Consider the following 18043-nt stretch of genomic DNA (forward strand, 5'->3'; position numbering starts at 1 on the left):
CCCTTCACTCTTATAATTCTCCTTCACACTTCGCTTCCTCACTCTTTCTCTCATCGCTTTACTCCTTCACACAAATTCGACCCCACACTCTTCCTCACTCCACTTTGTTAATCCTCCCTCACACATCGCTTCCTCACACTTTCACAAACTCCTCACTCACAATCACTCCCCCGTACTCCGATCGCTCTCTCCTTCTCTTGCTCTTTCTCACTTATTTCTAATTTCCACCTTTGTTTTTCCACTCTCACCCCCTCACACTCACTTTCTCACTCCTATTCCTTCACACTTACATTCTGACTCAGTTCTTCACACTTTCGCGCTCTCACATTCTGACCCTTTTGCTTTGACACCCACTTTCAATTTTCTCACTGCCTCACATTCTTATTATTTCACTCCCTCACACTCTTACATTCTCACTCCTTAACACTCTGATTTTCTCACACCTTCACTATGTCACTCTTCACAGTTGCTTTCTCATTCCCTCACTCTCAATCCCTCAACTCTCAATTTTCACACTGTGACCCCCTCACACTCACTTTCTCGTGCACTCCCTCAAGTTCTCACTAGTTTCACTCTTACACTCACTCCTTCACACTCTCACTATTAGTCCCTTACTTTTTCACTCACTCACTCTTGCTTTATCACTCTGTCCCCCTACATACTCTCACTTTCTCACTATTACTTCCTCACTCACTTTATCTGTCCCCCATACTCTCACTTTCTCACTATTTGTCCCTCACTCTTGCTTTTTCACTCTCGCCATTACTACTTCACAGCCTGTTTCACCATTGCTGCCTGTAGCTCTCATTTTCTCACCATTAATGCCTCACCTCACTTTTTCGCTATTAATGCCTCTCACTCTTAATATTTCACTCTCACTCCCTTGCACTTTCACTCTCCCTCCCTATCTCACTCTAACTATCTTACTGTTCTGATGTCTACTCTTATCTCCCACAAATTGATAACTCAGTCCCTTTCCCACTGACACTTTTGCTATGTTGCTCCTTGATGCTCTTGTGCTCCCTTATTTCCTCATACTCTCGCTCCCTTACACTTATTTGCTCATCTTACTCCTTGCACTGTCACTATCTTTCTTACACCCTCACACTGACTTTTTCATTCACTTACTCCCTCACACTGACTATCTCGCTCATACTTTTTCACACTAGTACTACCTCACGCTCTATTTCACGCTATTTTATTTCCTAATATTCTCAGTATCTAACTCCTTCACACTATCTCACTCCCTTATAATACCTCACACCCTATATCTCGCTCTCTCACACTTATCCTACCTCACTCACTTATTAATTCATTTACTCTTACACTCAATCACATACTTATATTGGCTCTCTGCTTTCTCCCTCAGACTCTTCTTCCTTTTTCTCTCTTTCTTTTCCCCTCAGCTATTTGTGCTGGACTCCCTGGAGGGACAAGGAGAGAGTGACTGCCCTTGATTCAAGGAGTCCTAGCAAAACTGGAGTCAATGGGGATCAGGGAGAAAGCTCTCCACTGGTTGGAGTCATACCTAGCACAAAGGAAGATGGTTGTTGATGTTGGAGGTCAATCATCTCAGTCCCAGGAATGTGGGAATTCCTTAGGGAAGTGTCCTAGATCCAACCATCTTCAGCTGCCTCATCAATGACCCTTGCTCCATCATAAGGCCAGAAGTGGGGATGTTCGCTGATGATTGCACAAGGTTCAGCACCATTCACGATGCCTCAGATAGTGAAGCAGTCTGTGCCAATATGCAGTAAGACCTAGAAAATATTCAGGCTTGGGCTGATAAGTGGCAAGTAACATTTGCGCCACACAGTCCCAGACAATGACTATCTCCAACAAGAAAGAATCGAACCGTTTCCCCATAACATACAATGGCATTACCATCAATGAATCCCCCACTATCGATATCCTGGGGGGTTACCATTGACCAGAAACTGAACTGAATCAGCCATATAGACACTGTGGCTACAGAGACTGGGAATTCTGTGGAGTGTAACTTGCCTCCTGACTTCCCAAAGCCTGTCCACTATCTACAAGGCACAAGTCAGGAGTGTGATGGAATACCCTCCACTCGCCTGAATGAGTGCTGCTCCAACAACACACAAGAAGCTCAACATCGTCCAGGAGGAAGCAGCCCACTTGATTGGCATCCCATTCACCAGCTTAAACTTCACTCCATCCACCACCAATGCACATTGGAAGCAGTGTGTACCATCTACAAGATGCACTGCAGCAACTCATCAAGGCTCCTTCAACAGGACCTTCCAACTCTGTGCCCTCTACCACCTAGAAGGACAAGTGCAGCAGATGCATGGGAACACCAGAGCCTGCAAAGTCCCCTTCAAGCCACTCATCATCCTGACCTGGAACCACATCGCCGTTCCTTCACTATTGCTGGGTGAAAATCATAAAACCCTCTCCGTAACAGCACTGTGGGTGTACCTACACCACTTGACGTTCAATAGCATTACCATTACTGAATTCCTCACAATCGACATCCTGGGGATTACCACTGACCAGAAACTGAACTGGACTAGCCCTATAAATACTGTGGCTACACGAGCAGGTCAGAGGCTAGGAATCGTGCGACAAGTAGCTTACCTCCTGACTCCCCAAAGCCTGTCCACCATCTACAAGACACAAGTCAGGAGTATGATGGAATACTTTCTACTTGCCTGGATTAGTGCAGGTCCCACAACCCTCAAGAAGCTTGACACTGTCCAGGACAAAGCAGCCAACCTGATTGGCACCACATGCACAAACTTTCACTCCCACCACTGATGCACAGCAGTGTGTATCATCTACAAGATGCACTGTGGGAATTCACTAAAGCTCCTTCAACAGCACCTTCCGAACCCACGACCACTACCATTTAGAAGGACAAGGGCAGCAGATAGATGGGAACACCACCACCTGGAAGTTCCCCTCCAAGTCACTCACCACCCTATCTTGGAAATATACCACCGTTCCTTCACTGTCGCTGTGTCAAAATCCTGGGACTCCCTTCCTAACAGCACTGTGGTTATACCTACACTGCATGGACTGCAGCAGCTCAAGAAGGCAGCTCACCACCACCTTCTCAGGGGCAACTAGGGATGGGCAATAAATGCTGGCCCATCCAGCGAAGCCCACATTCCATGAATGAATAAAAAAACACATGGACTGCAGCGATTCAAGAAGGTGGCTCATAATCACCACCTCGAGGGCAATAAGGGATGGGCAATAAATTTTTGTCTAGCCACTGACACCCACATCTTGTGAAAGAACGTGAAAGCTGCTGTTTACCTGGGAATCTTCTTCCCCTTCGCGCCAATTCCCCTTGCAGTTGCACTCAGGCTCCATGCAATGTCTCACCATAGACACAAATGATTCACCATTTGGAGAACTGTAGGCCTTATCCTAAATCCTGTCAATTGTGCACAAAGGTCAGGATATTTTAACCATTTTGTAAATTGCAAAAACATATCTTCCTTAAATGGAGAGAAATAATTTCATTTCTAATTATAATAGAGCACATGAGGCACTTCACAAATAGAGACAGGCTATTGTTGAAACTGGCAGCTGTCTAGCTGATTCCTCAGTGAGATTAAATTGAGAGTGCTGTAACATTTTGTAAAAAGTATCCTTGCCTTTGGAACTTTCCTCTTTAAGATCGTTAGCAACCTGTATTTCCCAGCGATAAATAAGCTAACCCAGCAGAGCAGCTGGTCAAGCACAGTTAATTCACCTTTCCACAAGGCTTCTCCTCGTGTTGTTTTTGAACAGTATGTTAGGAAGAGCATGAGACTGGCCCACAGTGTTGGCTTTTGTATTTCTTTCCCTCCCTTACCACCCTGGTCCTGGTGGAGAAACATCTGGCTACTGTTTGCCATTTTTGCTTTATGATTGTGCCCACTCACTTGTGATAGAGCTGAAACGAGGACCTCATCATATCAGAACTTGTGTATGAATCATGCATCACGTATTGTGTTCGAGCATTGCTAAGGCGCAATTCCTCGCTGCACCCAGTTTGTTTTAAAATTTGTATTTTCATATTTTCCCATGTTTTAGCTGTTAGCTGGTGACCCTAACACCAGCTATGTGCTATGATTGACTTGATCACCTCTGGGATAGAGTGGGGAAAATCAATCACATTTCTTTTGCTTAACCGCAATGCCGTGCCACTTGCTAGAAAGTGGGCATATGTACACACTGGGCTGAAGTTTTCATCCCTTGGGCGGGCGCGCGCCCGACCTGAACGGGAGTAAAATAGTACGCGATGACGTCGGCCGAGGTTCCTGATGTCATCGCGCACTTTCGCAATCTTTCGCTCGGTGGTGCACGCAGGCACAGGAGCAGCGCTCGCCATTAATTAACAGGGCCGTAACAATGCAATTGTCTGAGATTTTTCATTTTCCATGTGATTTTCTGTTCAGCCAGCTGACATTTTCTCAAACCTCTTCCAAGGGCGGGATATAAAGTGTCAGCAGCATTGCCAGTGTGAGTAGTGAGCAGTTTTGGAGATAGTTTGCAGCAGTTGCTTATTGGTGCTTGGAAGCTTCATCTCTGTTCGGGGCTTCATTCTTAGCATCTCCAGGCCTCATTTCAGGATTCCTTGCTGTCTGCCAGGCCCCCGGAGGTTTCAGACCATATGAACCCTTCCAGGTTCAGTCAGCCTTCTGTTACCCCGGTAATGGGGATTATGGTCTCAGCTGGGGGCACCTCCTCTGAGGAGGAAGAGAGGAGCAGAAGGGAGAGGAGGCCACATGTCCCCATGGAGCTTCCAGGGGAGGGACCTGTGGGAGGAGAGGTGCAGGCACAAGGGACGCAGGGCCAGCAGGTAGTCCAAGGTGGAAGGGGCCATAGAAGACACCACAATACCGCTGCCAGCATTTACAGGCGGCGATGCAGCTACCTCAATATGTCCGAGATGCAATGCTGAAGGAGGCTCCACTTCTCGAGGGAGACTGTCACCTCCATTTGCCAGATGATTGGGCCTGAGATCAGCTCCGACTGCGTGGGTAGACACCCCATGCTCTGAAGGCCCTCAACCTCTATGCCTCCGGCTCTTTCCAGGGGTCAGTGGGGGATCTGGGTGGAGTCTCCCAATCAGCTGTCCACAGTTGCGTCAAGCTGGTGCCAGAAGCTCTGTTCAGGTGGGTGCTGACTTTTATTCTTTACTGCACGGTCGAAGCCAGCCAGGCTGAGCGAGCCAGAGGCTTTGCAGCGATTTCTGGGCTCCCCCATGTCCAGGGTGCCTTCGATTGCACACATGTGGCCATCAAGGCACCAGCCGGGTGATTTTATCAACAGGAAGGGATTCCACTCCATGAACATGCAGATGTTCGTGGAGTGAACATGACGTGTACATCCTGAGACACTCCCAGGGTGCTGAGGCTCTTCAGTGCTCCAGCCTGACCTGCCCTCCTGCCTGGTGTTTGCTGCCGCACTTGAGTGCATTGTCTGAATGGCAGCCAGGCGTCGTTCCCTGGCAGCCTTTCTGTGCCTGCCTGGGCCTTCTTTATGTCGGCCGCCTGGTCGCCATTGGATCCGGCGGCTAACAGGGCCCGCCCCCGCTCGGCCCTTCCTGTCCACTGACGAGCCATGTTTCACGCTGGGCGGGCCTTAATTGACCTGCCAGCGTGAAATCGCAATCAGGGCCTGATTACGGGCGGTTTCGTAGCCACTCCCGGGCCTGCCCGCTGTGCCTGCCCGACGAGGGCAAAATTCGTTGAGCGAAACCAGGATTAGGCATGGCTATAATTTTCTCTTCCAAGTTTGAACACCTTACATACGTTCACTGCCTAGGTTGACAAAGATAACCACTTGGGTGAGACAGTCAAGTGTTGCTGGAACCCATGCAACTGAACCCTAGCATGCATTAGTATCGTCATGAGGGAGGAGAGAAAATTGCAAGATAAAAGTCAACTGTACAGACTATGCAGGGGAGGTTTACTAAACTAATACCTGGATTGGGTGTGTTGTCTTATCAGGAAAGGTTGGACAGGATGTGCTTGTATCTGCTGGAGTTTAGAAGAGTAAGAAGCAACTTGATTGAAAAATATAAGATCCTGAGGGGCCTTGACAGGGTTGATGTGGAGAGGATGTTTCCTCTTGTAGGAAAATCTAGTACAAGGTGCCAGTGTTTTAAAATAAGAGATCACCCATTTAGGACAGAGATGAGGATAAATTTTTTTCTCTCAGTGGGTTGTGAGCCTTTACAACTCTTCCTCAAAAGGCGGTGGAAGCAGAGCCTTTGAATATTTTTAAGGCAGAGATAGATTCTTGAAAAACAAGGGGTGGAAGATTAACGGGGGTAGGCAGGAATGTGGAGTTGAGGTTACAGTCAGAGCAGTGATGATCTTATTGCATGGTGGAGCTGGCTCAAAGGGCCGAGTAGCCTACTCCTTCTCCTCATTCGTATGTTCAATGAGGTTTCCGGTCAGTGCTGAAATAGCCCTTTTCAAAGTCACAAATGACTATGTGACAGTCTTTGGAGTGAACTATCCCTCTTCATCTTTATCAACCTGTCTGCAGCCTTTGCATGGTGAAGAACCTTGGTTATTCCACACTTGGAATATTGAGTGTAATTCTGGTCGCCACATTACCAGAAGGCTATGGAGGCGTTGGAGAGGGTGCAGAGGAGGTTTACCAGGATGCTGCCTGGTCTGGAGGTTATTAGCTATGAGGAGAGGTTGGAGAAACTCGGATTGTTCTCACTAGAGCAACAGAGATTGAGGGGCGACTTGATAGAAGTTTATAAAATTATGAGTGGCATGGACAGAGTAGATAGTCAGAAGCTTTTTCCCAGGGTGGAAGAGTCAATTACTAGCGGACATAGATTTAAGGTGAGAGGAGAAAACTTTAGAGGAGATGTGCGGGGCAAGTTTTTTACGCAGAGGGTAGTGAGTGTCTGGAATTCGCTGCCAGAGGAGGTGGTGGAAGCAGGTACAATAGTGGTGTTTAAGAGGCAGCTTGACAAATACATGAATCGGATGGGAATAGAGGGATACGGACCCCGGAAGTGCAAAATGTTTTAGTTTGATGGGCAATATGATCGGCTTAGGCTTGGAGGGCCGAAGGGCCTGTTCCTGTGCTGTACTTTTCTTTGTTCTTTGTTCTTTGATGTAGTTGACCATACTATCCTCCTGCAATGGCTCTCATCCATTGTCCCGCTGAGTAGGACAGCTCTTGCCAGGTTCCAGCTATACGTATATCCAGTGTAGAGTAATGGTTTATTAGTTATGGTAATGAGATAGCAATGTGTATCATGATGTAACATGCAAGAGACTGAGAGGATGAAATGGAATAGTCTGTAGACAAGAAGCTTAGTGTGTTTTAAAGTGTAGAGAAAGGAGTTTTGGAAGAAACCTACTGGAGTTAAATCTAAGTCACTCATATGTAGTGGGAAACCTTGCCAATACAGAGTAGGCTACAAGTTAACCGAAAAGAAATACAAATATTATTCAAAGTGGAAACCAAACCACAACCCATGGTAGCAGTGATGGTGGTACCAACCTAACAACGATTTGGTGCCATCGACAGGGCACTCATGCGGACAAATTGGAAGAAGGCTTCTTCAAAGGAAGAATGAGAAGGCTTGCCTTGGTGAGAGGCACACTGAGAATTGATAGTGATGTCAGCACTAGTCCAGCAGTCACTTCTGATCTACATCTCAGGGTACTAAAGGAGGTGGCCATGGAAATAGTGGATGCGTTGGATGTCATCTTCCAAAATTATGTAGGTTCTGGAACAGTCCCGGCAAATTGGAAGATGACAAATGTAACCCACTATTTAAAAAAGGAGGGAGGGAGAAAACAGCGAATTACAGACCGGTTAGCCTAACCTCAGTAGTAGGGAAAACGCTAGAGTCTATTATAAAGAATGTGATAACAGGACACTTAAAAAATATTAACAGGATTAGACAAAATCAATATGGATTTATGAAAGGGAAATCATGTTTGACAAACCTACTTGAGTTCTTTGAGGACATAACCAGCAGAATAGATAAGGGAGAACCAGTGGATGTGGTGCATTTGGATTTTCAGAAAGCTTTTGATAAAGTCCCACATAAGAGGTTAGTCTGTAAAATTAAAGCACATGGGATTGGGGGTAATATATTGGATTGAGAAATGGTTAGCAGACAGGAAACAGAGTTGGAATAAATGGATCTTTTTCAGCATGGCAGGCGGTGACTAGTGGGGTACTGCAGGGATCAGTGCTTGGGCTCCAGCTATTCACAATATATATCAATGATTTGGATGAGGGAACCAAATATAATATTTCCAAGTTTGCTGATGACGTGACACATGGTGTGAATGTGAGCAATGAGGAGGGTGTTATGAGGCTTCAATGATTTAGACTGAGGTTGACTGAGTGGGTAAATACATGGCAGATGCAGTATAACATAGATAAGTGTGAATTTATCCACTTTGGTAGGAAAAACAGAATGGCAGACTATTATTTAAATGATGATAGATTGGGAAATGTTGGTATACAAAGGGACCTGTGTGTTCTTGTACACCAATCACTGAAAGCAAGCATGCAGGTGCAAATGGTAGGCAAATGGTATGTTGGCCTTCATTGCAAGAGGACTTGAGTACAGGAGCAAAGATGTTTTACTGCAGCTGTACAGGGCCTTGGTGAGACCACAGCTGGTGTATTGTGTGCAGTTTTGGTCTCTTTACCTAAGAAAGGATATACTTGCCATAGAGGGAGTGCAGCGAAGGTTCACCAGACTGATTCCTGGGATGGCAGGATCGTCGTATGAGGAGAGATTGGGCCGACTAGGCCTGTATTCACTGGAATCTAGAAGAATGGGAGGAGATCTCATTGAAACATAAAACGCTGACAGGGATGGACAGACTGGATGCAAGGATGATATTTCCTTTGGCTGGGGATCTAGAACAAGTGGTCACAGTCTCAAGATATGGGGTAGACCATTTAGGACTGAGATGAGGAGAAACCTCTTCACTCAGAGGGTGGTGAATCTATAGAACCCTCTTCCACAGAAGGCTGTTGGAGCCAAGTCACTGAATATATTTAAGAAGGAAATAGATAGATTTCTGGACTCTAAGGGTGTCTAGGGGTATGGAGAAAGTGCAGGAGTACGGCATTGAGATAGAGGATCAGCCATGATTATATTGAATGGTGGATCAGGCTCGAAGGGCTGAATGACCTACTCCTGCTCCTATTTTTTATGTTTCTATGTTTCAAGTAAAAGGTCAGATAACCGCCATCCTTAGCCACAAGGGGCGAGAGATTACCAAGACCCTTCATAATTTGCATAATCAAAGCACACCTTTACTGAGCAGAAGTGCATATGTACAACTGGGCCTTCTGGAAAAAGTAGATGAAGTGCTACGAGGACAACCAGGTACCAGGTATTCAGGGAGGAATTTCCAAAGGTGGGTGATGAATCAACGGATTTCGATTCAGCAGCAGCTGGTGAGGTTTATTAATTGAGCAGTGGGGTAATTCTTTATCACCGAAGCACCATCCACTAGACCCCAGGAGGAGATTGTGGATCTCTCAGTTCTTTTTAAAGACAGGCATGAAGGCACTGAAGAAGGCTTGACAAAATTTACTGGAATTTTGCGAGGATGTAACTAGTAGAGTTGATGAGCCAGTGGATGTGGTTTATTTGGACTTTCAGAAGGCTTTCGACAAAGTCCCACATAAGAGATTGGCGTGTAAAATTAAAGCACATGGAATTGGGGGTAGTGTATTGAGATGGGTAGAAAACTGGTTGGCAGACAGGAGACAAAGAGTAGGAATAAACGGGTCTTTTTCCGAATGGCAGGCAGTGACTAGTGGGGTACCGCAGGGATCGGTGCTGGGACCCCAGTTATTCACAATATATATATTAATGATTTAGATGAGGGAATTAAATGTAATATCTCCAAATTTGCAGATGACACAAAGCTGGGTGGGAGGGAGAGCTGTGAGGAGGATGCAGAGATGCTTCAGTGTGATTTGGACAAACTGAGTGAGTGGGCAAATGCATGGCAGATGCAGTATAATGTGGATAAATGTGAGGTTATCCATTTTGGTAGCAAAAACAGGAAGGCAGATTATTATCTAGCTATAAATTGAGAGATGGGAATGTGCAACGAGACCTGGGTGTCCTTGTACACCAGTTGCTGAAGGTAAGCATGCAGGTTCAGCAGGCGGTAAAGAAGGCAAATGGTATGTTGGCCTTCATAGCCAGAGGATTCGAGTACAGGAACAGGGATGTCTTGCTGCAATTGTACAGGGCCTTGATGAAGCCACACCTGGAATATTGTGTGCAGTTTTGGTCTCCTTATCTGAGGAAGGATGTACTTGCTATAGAGGGAGTGCAGCAAAGGTTTACCTGACTGATTCCTGGGATGGCGGGACTGACATATGAGAAGAGATTGAGTTGATTAGGATTATATTTGCTGGAGTTCAGAAGAACAAGGGGGGATCTCATAGAAACCTATAAAATTCTAACAGGACCAGACAGGGTAAATGCAGGAAGGATGTTCCTGATGGTGGGGGAATCCAGAACCAGGGGTCACAGTCTGAGGATATGGGGTAGACCATTTAGGGCTGAAATGAGGAGAAATTTCTTCATCCAGAGAGTGGTGAGCCTGTGGAATTCATTACCACAGAAAGTAGTTGAAACCAAAACATTGTATGTTTTCAAGAAGGAGTTAAGTATAGCTCTTGGGGCGAAAAGGATCAAAGGGTATGGGGAGAAAGCGGGAGCAGGCTATTGAGTTGGATGATCAGCCATGATCATAGTAAACGGCGGAGCGGGCTCGAAGGGCCGAATGGCCTACTCTTGCTCCTTGTTGCTATGTTTCTATGTTTCTAAGATTGTGATTATCGGCTGGAGGAGCTTCTAGACCTAGGTTGGCTGTTCCCTGAAAAAGATTATGAAAAGGAGGCCATTGTAGCAACGAGTGATCCATTGGAAAATGAGGCCCTAGAGATTGGTACATCTTTGAATTTACTGCCAGAGCGTATGAAGTCTTTGTTGTCTTTTTTGAGCTGTGTTTGCTTTCGAAGAGCTGAATTCGAATATTTGTCCCACTGAACCCACCAATGAGATGCATTGTATATCACTGGCTGGGTTGTGGGGGGGTGGGTGGTGATGAGTGAGGGTAGGAGTTGGATAGAATCTGTATTAGTACAGGAGGTCTTCAGAAGTTCAAAAATATAGCGTAAATAATTTAAGAAAATAGTTTAAGATTGTTAATAAAGCAGTTGAAATTATACTTGGGAGGAGATGTAGAATAGTGGGTTAATAGTTATGGTGGTGAGATAGTAATGTGTATCATGGTGCAACAGTGACATCCGCAATAAGATGGAACAGTCAGTGCGAGAGGGCGATGTACTTACTTAGAATCTTAGTATGTATTATAGTGCAAAATAAAGAGGTTTTGAAGAAATGTACCGGAGTTAGACCTAAGTCACTAATAAGTTGTGGGAAACCTTCCCAATATAGATTAGGCCACAAGTTACCTGAAGAGAGATCCAAATACTATGTAAAGTGGAAACCATCCTGTCATAGCCAGAAAATCTCTTGTAGTGGCTTCTCTTCCCTGTTTACAGCGTTATTTCTGGAGTTCCCCCAAGAATCTATCCTCTGCCCATTCCTATTTCTCATCTAATTCTGCCCATCATTAACATCATTCAAAAACACAACATCAGGTTCTACATGTAAGCTGATGACAGCTCTACCCCACCGTCACCTCTCTCAATCTTGTCACGCCTTTTGATTTGCCACATTCAGCATTGGATGAGCAGAAAATGGGATGACTGAAGCCATTGCAAAGCCATTCCCTTTAAATGTTACTATCAAATTTGCTTTCATCCTTTCAGGCTATGCATTACAGATCGTAACAATTTATTGTAAAAAAAAATTTAGGAGGTTTCTTGCCAATTATCTTAAATCTGACCTATCCAGTGGAAACAGTTTCTTCTTACCTACTGTATTAAAACCTCTCATAATTTTGAATATCTCCACTAAATCTCCCCTTAACTCTCTATGTAAGATACAATTCCTGCTTTTCTAGACTCGCCGTATAACTAAGTGCTTCATCTCTAGTACCATTCTGGTAAATCTCCTCTGCACCCTCTCCGGCCTTGGCATGCTTCCGAAAGTGTAGTGCCCAAAACAGCACTCTAGTAAGTTTACCATGGGCAGAATTTTCCGTTTGTCGGGCGGGCGGGCCTGACCCAATCGCCGGCGGGCGCACCGCTATTTCACGTGGGTGGGCCAATTAAGGCCCGCCCAGCGTGATGTCCGCCGGGAAGCGCTATGCGCTCCCTATGCGGGTGGGTGTGGGGGGAATCCCTGAAATCGAGAGTGCGCTCTTTCGTGCACGCGCACTGAAGAACGCACTCATCTCCCTGAGGCTAAGTGCAGCCTCAGGGCGATCGCCTCGACTTTTAAAAATAGAGAAAAGAAAAATCCCTTATATGCCTCCTCACGTGACAATGTCACATGAGTTGGGACATGTCCATAATTTACATACCAATTTTATTACAATTTTTAAAACCCTACATGAAACCTCATCCCACCGCTGGATGAGGTTTCATGTTTTTTCTAATTGCCGCCGGGGCTCCTGGCCTTAAGGTTGGACAGGCAGGTCCTTCAATTGCTTAATTGATCCTGTCAATGGCCTCAAGTGGCCATTGACAGGTCGGCAGGCCCACAGCTGATTTTGCTGCGCCCCCGCCTTCCTGAAAATTTAAATAGGGCGGGGTGACGTCGGGGGTTCCGCCCGACGTCATCCCGTGTCATCTTACGTGTCGGTGAGCGGGCCCCGCCCCCCCCCCCGCTCGCCGACGTTAAACTTCTGCCCCATAATTTCCTTGCTTTTGTGCTCTATGCCTCTATTTATTTATTTATGCTTATTTAACATCCTTCTCAACTTGTCCGGCCACCTTGAAAACCTGTGTGTAAACCCCCATGTCTCTGTTTCTGCACCACTTTTAAAACTATTTAATCTATATTGCTTCTGCTAATTTTCCATTTCAAAATGCATCAATGAGGTGGAGTCAGCACTCCTAAACAAATTACAGCATTTCAGCTGTAACAGCTGAAAAATAAGAGGGGCACTGAAAAATGAGAAAATGCTGTTAAAACACCCAGTTCAAGGCCTTGATGTTCCTCCCTTTGTCCTTTAAATTGCTGCTGTGGTTTATGAGTTGATGCCAAATTGGGTGGAGCTTGTTGTTGAATTGAACACTTTTCTGCTTCAGTATAATTTGGGTCGTGTGCCAGCATTGGAACGTGGCTCAAATTGAAATACCATTTTATAAATTTCTTGTTATTTTTGGCTTATGTCCCCAGCTTCAATATGGTTCTTCTATCCAATTATACAAGGTCAAATTGCAGCTGATAGTGATTGAATAGAATCTTTTGATGATCTAATTTTAATTCTAAATCATCTTGCAACAATGGTTGCTTCAATATTTGATATAACTAGACTAATAACTGCTGCTGATAGCTCTGGATAAGCAATTGCTTGTCCCTGCAAATGTGTAAATGGTAAAATCAAGCACAGATACTTAAGGTATTTTACGTACAAAATTTTAAAACTGGGTGACCTTTGAACTGTAGTCAAATAAAAACATCGGCTGGGATTTGCCGGGCCCATCGTTGTGGGGCCCATTGTGAGAGATTCGGCGACCCAGCCAAAAGTCCATTGACTTTCGGTGGGACTGAACGATCCTGGTGGCGGGCGGGGCCAGTACAAAGGTCATCCAGTGGTTCATTTGGGAAAAGAATGGAGATTTCCACCCGTCTAATTAATGGTTTTATGGGAATTATGTTCTCTCCAGCAAATATGAAATGCAGGGGGGAAAGAATTGGTTGTTTCTGGAATGGCGAAATAAGGCCAACATGACTGGCACAATAAGATTACCATGTAGACCAATCACTGTTCCTGTTTTTGCGTAATTGAAATTGTACTAGAGTGAGCCTCAGAAATAAACAAACTGACCACTTGCAGATTCAATGCCAAACAACAAAAGCAGCAAGAGCTCCATACTGCAACATGCATTCAGCTCTGTATTTATATAACTTATGTCTCTCAGCATACAGGGAATGGTAATATAGTGGTTATGTTACCAAACCACTCATCTCGAGGTCTGGGATCAGTAATTTTGACCATGAAACTATTTGGATTCACTAATGTCCTTTTAGGGAAGGAAATACCATCCTTACAGATTTGACTTTTATGAGACTTCAGAGGCACAGCAATGTGGTTGACATAGAGATTGTTTAACCTCCCTGGAGAATTTAGAACACAGGCATACCCTCAGGATAAGAGGTTGACCTTTTAGGACTGAGATGAGAAGAAATTTCCTCATTCAGTGAGTTGTCAATCTTTGGAAAAGTCTACTCCGGAGGATTGTGGATGCTCCATCACTGAACGTAAAAACATACGGAATAGGAAGAGTAGACCATTCAGCCACCCAAGCCTGTTCTACCACTCACTAGGAACATGTCTGATCTTCTGCTTCAACACTACTTTCCCCTCTGCTGCCTCATCCCTTGATTCTCAGCAACCAAAAATCCATTTATCCCATCATTGAAATTCCTTCTAAAGAACGATATACTTGATTTGGAGACAGCACAGCGAAGGTTCACTAGGTTGGTTTCTGAGATCAGAGGGTTGTCCTGTCATGAGTGGTTGAGTAAATTGGGCCCATACTGTCTGGAGCTCAGAAGCATGAGAAGTGATCTCATTGAAACATACAAGATTCTGAAGGGGCTTGACAGGGTAGGTACTGAGTGGTTATTTCACCCTGGCTGGGGAATGTGGAACATGGGGGCTCAGTCTCAGAATAAGTGGTTAATCATTTAGGACTAAGTTGAGCAGGAGATATATCTTCACTCAGACAGCTGTGAATCTTTGGTATTGTCTACCCCAGAGGGTTGTGAATGTTCCATCATTGAGTGTATTCAAGACCAAGAGCAACAGATTTTAGATCTCAGGGAATCAAGGGGTATGGGGAACAGGCAGAAAAGTGGATTTGAGGTAAAAGATTAGACTTGACCATGTTGAATGATGGAGCAGGATTGAGGGGCCAACTGGTCTACTCCTGCTATTTCTTTTGCTCCTATGTTCAATGATGGAGCACCTTGTACATCTCAATAAGATTCACCTCCCGCTCTTCAGAATTCTAAAGATTATAGGCCCAATTTACTCAGTGTCTAATCACGGGGCAACCTTCTCAGCCCAGGAACAAATCTAGTGAACTTTTCCTGATTGCCTCTAATGCAAGGATATACTTCTTTAAAAATGGAGGCTAAAACTGTACACAGTACTTCACTGTGGCCTCATCTAAACCCTGTACAATTCTATTTAGAATTTTTTGTACTCCAATCCCCTTGCAATAAAGGCCAACATACCATTTGCCTTCCTAAAATCTTGCTGTATCAGCACGCTAACTTTCTTTATTCCTCGTGTGAGTATACCCAAGGCTCCCTGAATATCAACATTTAAAAGTTACATGTTTTTAAAAAAATATACTGCTTTTTTATTCATGCTACCAAAGTGAATAACCTCACACTTCCCCCTCCTATCTTGAATAGTAAAACTGCTATCTGAAATGGCCTAGCAAACCACCCATTTAAGGGCAGCTAGGGATGGACAATAAATGATAAGCAGCGATACCCACAGCCAGTGACAGAGCTAAAAAATAGCAAGTGTTTCATATAAAATGAATTGCTTGGAATGCTGTGACTGTTCCTATGTGGTAGATGGGGCAGCCATGTTAGAATCATAGAAGGTTTACAGCACAGAATGAGGCCACCAGCCCATAGCGTTTGTGCCAGCCAATAAACATGCCATCCAGCCTAATTCCACTTTCCAATATTTGGTCATTAGCCCTGCAGTTTACGGTACTTGAGGTGCACATCCAAACACCTTTTAAATGAGTTGAGGGTTTCTACCTCTACTGCCCTTTCAGGCAGCGAGTTCCAGACCCTTACAACCCTCTGGGTGAAAAATGTTTTCCTCATCTACCCTCTAATCTTTCTACCAATCACTTTAAATCTATGCCCCGCCCCCCAGTCACTGACCTCGCTGTAAAGTAAATGGGCCACTTTATCAGGCCCCTCACAATGTTGTACATCTCAATCAAATCTCCCCTCTGTCTCCTCTGTTCCAAGGAGAACAACTCCAGCCTATCCAATCTTTCCTCAGCTGCAATTTTCCAGTCCTGGCAATATCCTCATGAATCTGCTCTGTACCTTCTCTAGTGCAATTACAACCTTTCTGTAATGAGGTAACCAGAGCTGCACACAGTACTTGTGGTCTAACTAATGTTTTACATAGTTCCAGTACAACCTCCCTACTCTCATATTCTATGCCTTGGCTAATAAAGGAAAGGATTCCACATACCTTCTTAACCGCCTTATCAACCTGTCCTGCTACCTTCAGGGATCTGTGGACATGCACTCCAAGGTCCCTCACTTCCTCTACACCTCTCAGTATCCCTCATTTCCTTGTTTGACCTCCCCAAATGTATCACTTCACACTTCTCTGGGTTAAATTCTATTTGCCACTTTTCCGCCCACCTGGCCAGGCCATTGATATCTTCCTGCAGTCTACAACTATCCTCCTCACTATCAACCATGCGGCCAATTTTTGTGTCGTCTGTTGTGCACAGCAAGATTCCTTGAAATGTCAATGAGAGGAATGGTGGTAATATTTAAGGAAGGAATGGAATTGTAGAAATTTTCAGCACAGAGAAGCCATTTGGCCCATTGTGACCATGCTGGCAAGGAGCTGTCCATCATAATTCAACTTTTCAGCTCTTGGTAGGTTACAACATTTCAAGGGCGTATGCAAGTATTTTTGAACTGTAATGAGGGTTTCTGCCTTTACCCTTTCAGGCAGTGAGTTCCAGGCCCTCTCTAGCTTCTGGTTGAAAAATATCCCTTCGATCCTCTCTAAACCTAGCTCTTACCTTAAATCAATGCACCAAGTTATGGGCCCCTCAAATCAAGGGGAATAGGGCCTCCCTATCCACTCCATCTAGACCCCTCATAAACTTCAGCATACTCTGTTCCAAAGAAAACAACACTAGCCTATCCAAAACAAAAAACAAAAATTGCTGGAAAAACTCAGCAGGTCTGACAGCATCTGTGGAGAGAATGACAGAGTTAATGTTTCAAGTCCGTATGACTCTTCTTCAGAACTAGCCTATCCAATCTTTTCTCACAATTAAAATTCTCCAGTCCAGGCAACAACCTTGTAAATCTCCTCTATACCTTCTCTAATGCAGTTACATCTCCCCTTTGCTGGAGTGGGCGCGAGTGGGCGGGTTCCGATCAGGAGTGCACTGCCATTTTACGTGGGCGGGCCAATTAAGGCTCGCCCAGCGTGATGTCCACTAGGAAGCGCTATGTGCTCCCTGTGCAGGCGGGCAGGGGAGGGGGTGGTGGATTCCCTGAGCCGGGAGTGCTCATGCGCGCGAAAGAGCGCACAGATCTCTCTGAAGTAAAGTGCTGCCTCAGGGAGATTGGCTCAGGTTTGAAACCTTAAATGAAGATGAGAAAAAAATTACTGACATGTCCCCTCATGTGCCACTGTCACATGAGGTCGGACATGTCAATTTCCTTTATTTAGAGATTTCATACAAATTTTAATAACCTCATGAAGCCTCATCCCACCCGTGGATGAGGTTTCATGTTTTTTCAGAAGCCCGCCTGGGCTCCCGGCCTGCCCGTTAACCTTAAGGTTGGATGAGCAGGTCCATTAATCACGTTAATCACTTTTTAAATGGCCTTAATAGGTCTTTGACAGTTCGGCGGGCAAGCAGCCGATTGGAAGTGAAAATCTAAATGATGTGGGTTGACGTCGGGACGCATGCCTGACATCAAGCCATGTCATTTTATGCGCCGGCGAGTGGGCCCTGCCCCCCCCCCCCCCCGACCTCGCTGAATAGAAGATTCAGCCCCTAGTCTACCAATGCCTCGATTTAAAAAAAAACTCATCACTGCATGCAAATCCCTCCATGGCCCTGCCCTTATTGCTGTAATTTGCTCTAGCCCTTACAACCCTCTTACAAC

The 18043-nt window shown here is 45.1% G+C and overlaps 1 protein-coding gene across 1 annotated transcript in view; it reads left to right on the forward strand.

Annotated features, from left to right (window-relative positions):
* The window catches only part of LOC144670075 (thrombospondin type-1 domain-containing protein 4-like), a 253990-nt gene that overhangs the window by 51280 nt on the left and 184667 nt on the right, over positions 1–18043 (forward strand). The window lies entirely within an intron of this gene.

This window comes from Cetorhinus maximus, chromosome 30 (genome assembly GCF_964194155.1).
Source record: "Cetorhinus maximus chromosome 30, sCetMax3.hap1.1, whole genome shotgun sequence".
Lineage (NCBI taxonomy): Eukaryota > Metazoa > Chordata > Chondrichthyes > Lamniformes > Cetorhinidae > Cetorhinus > Cetorhinus maximus.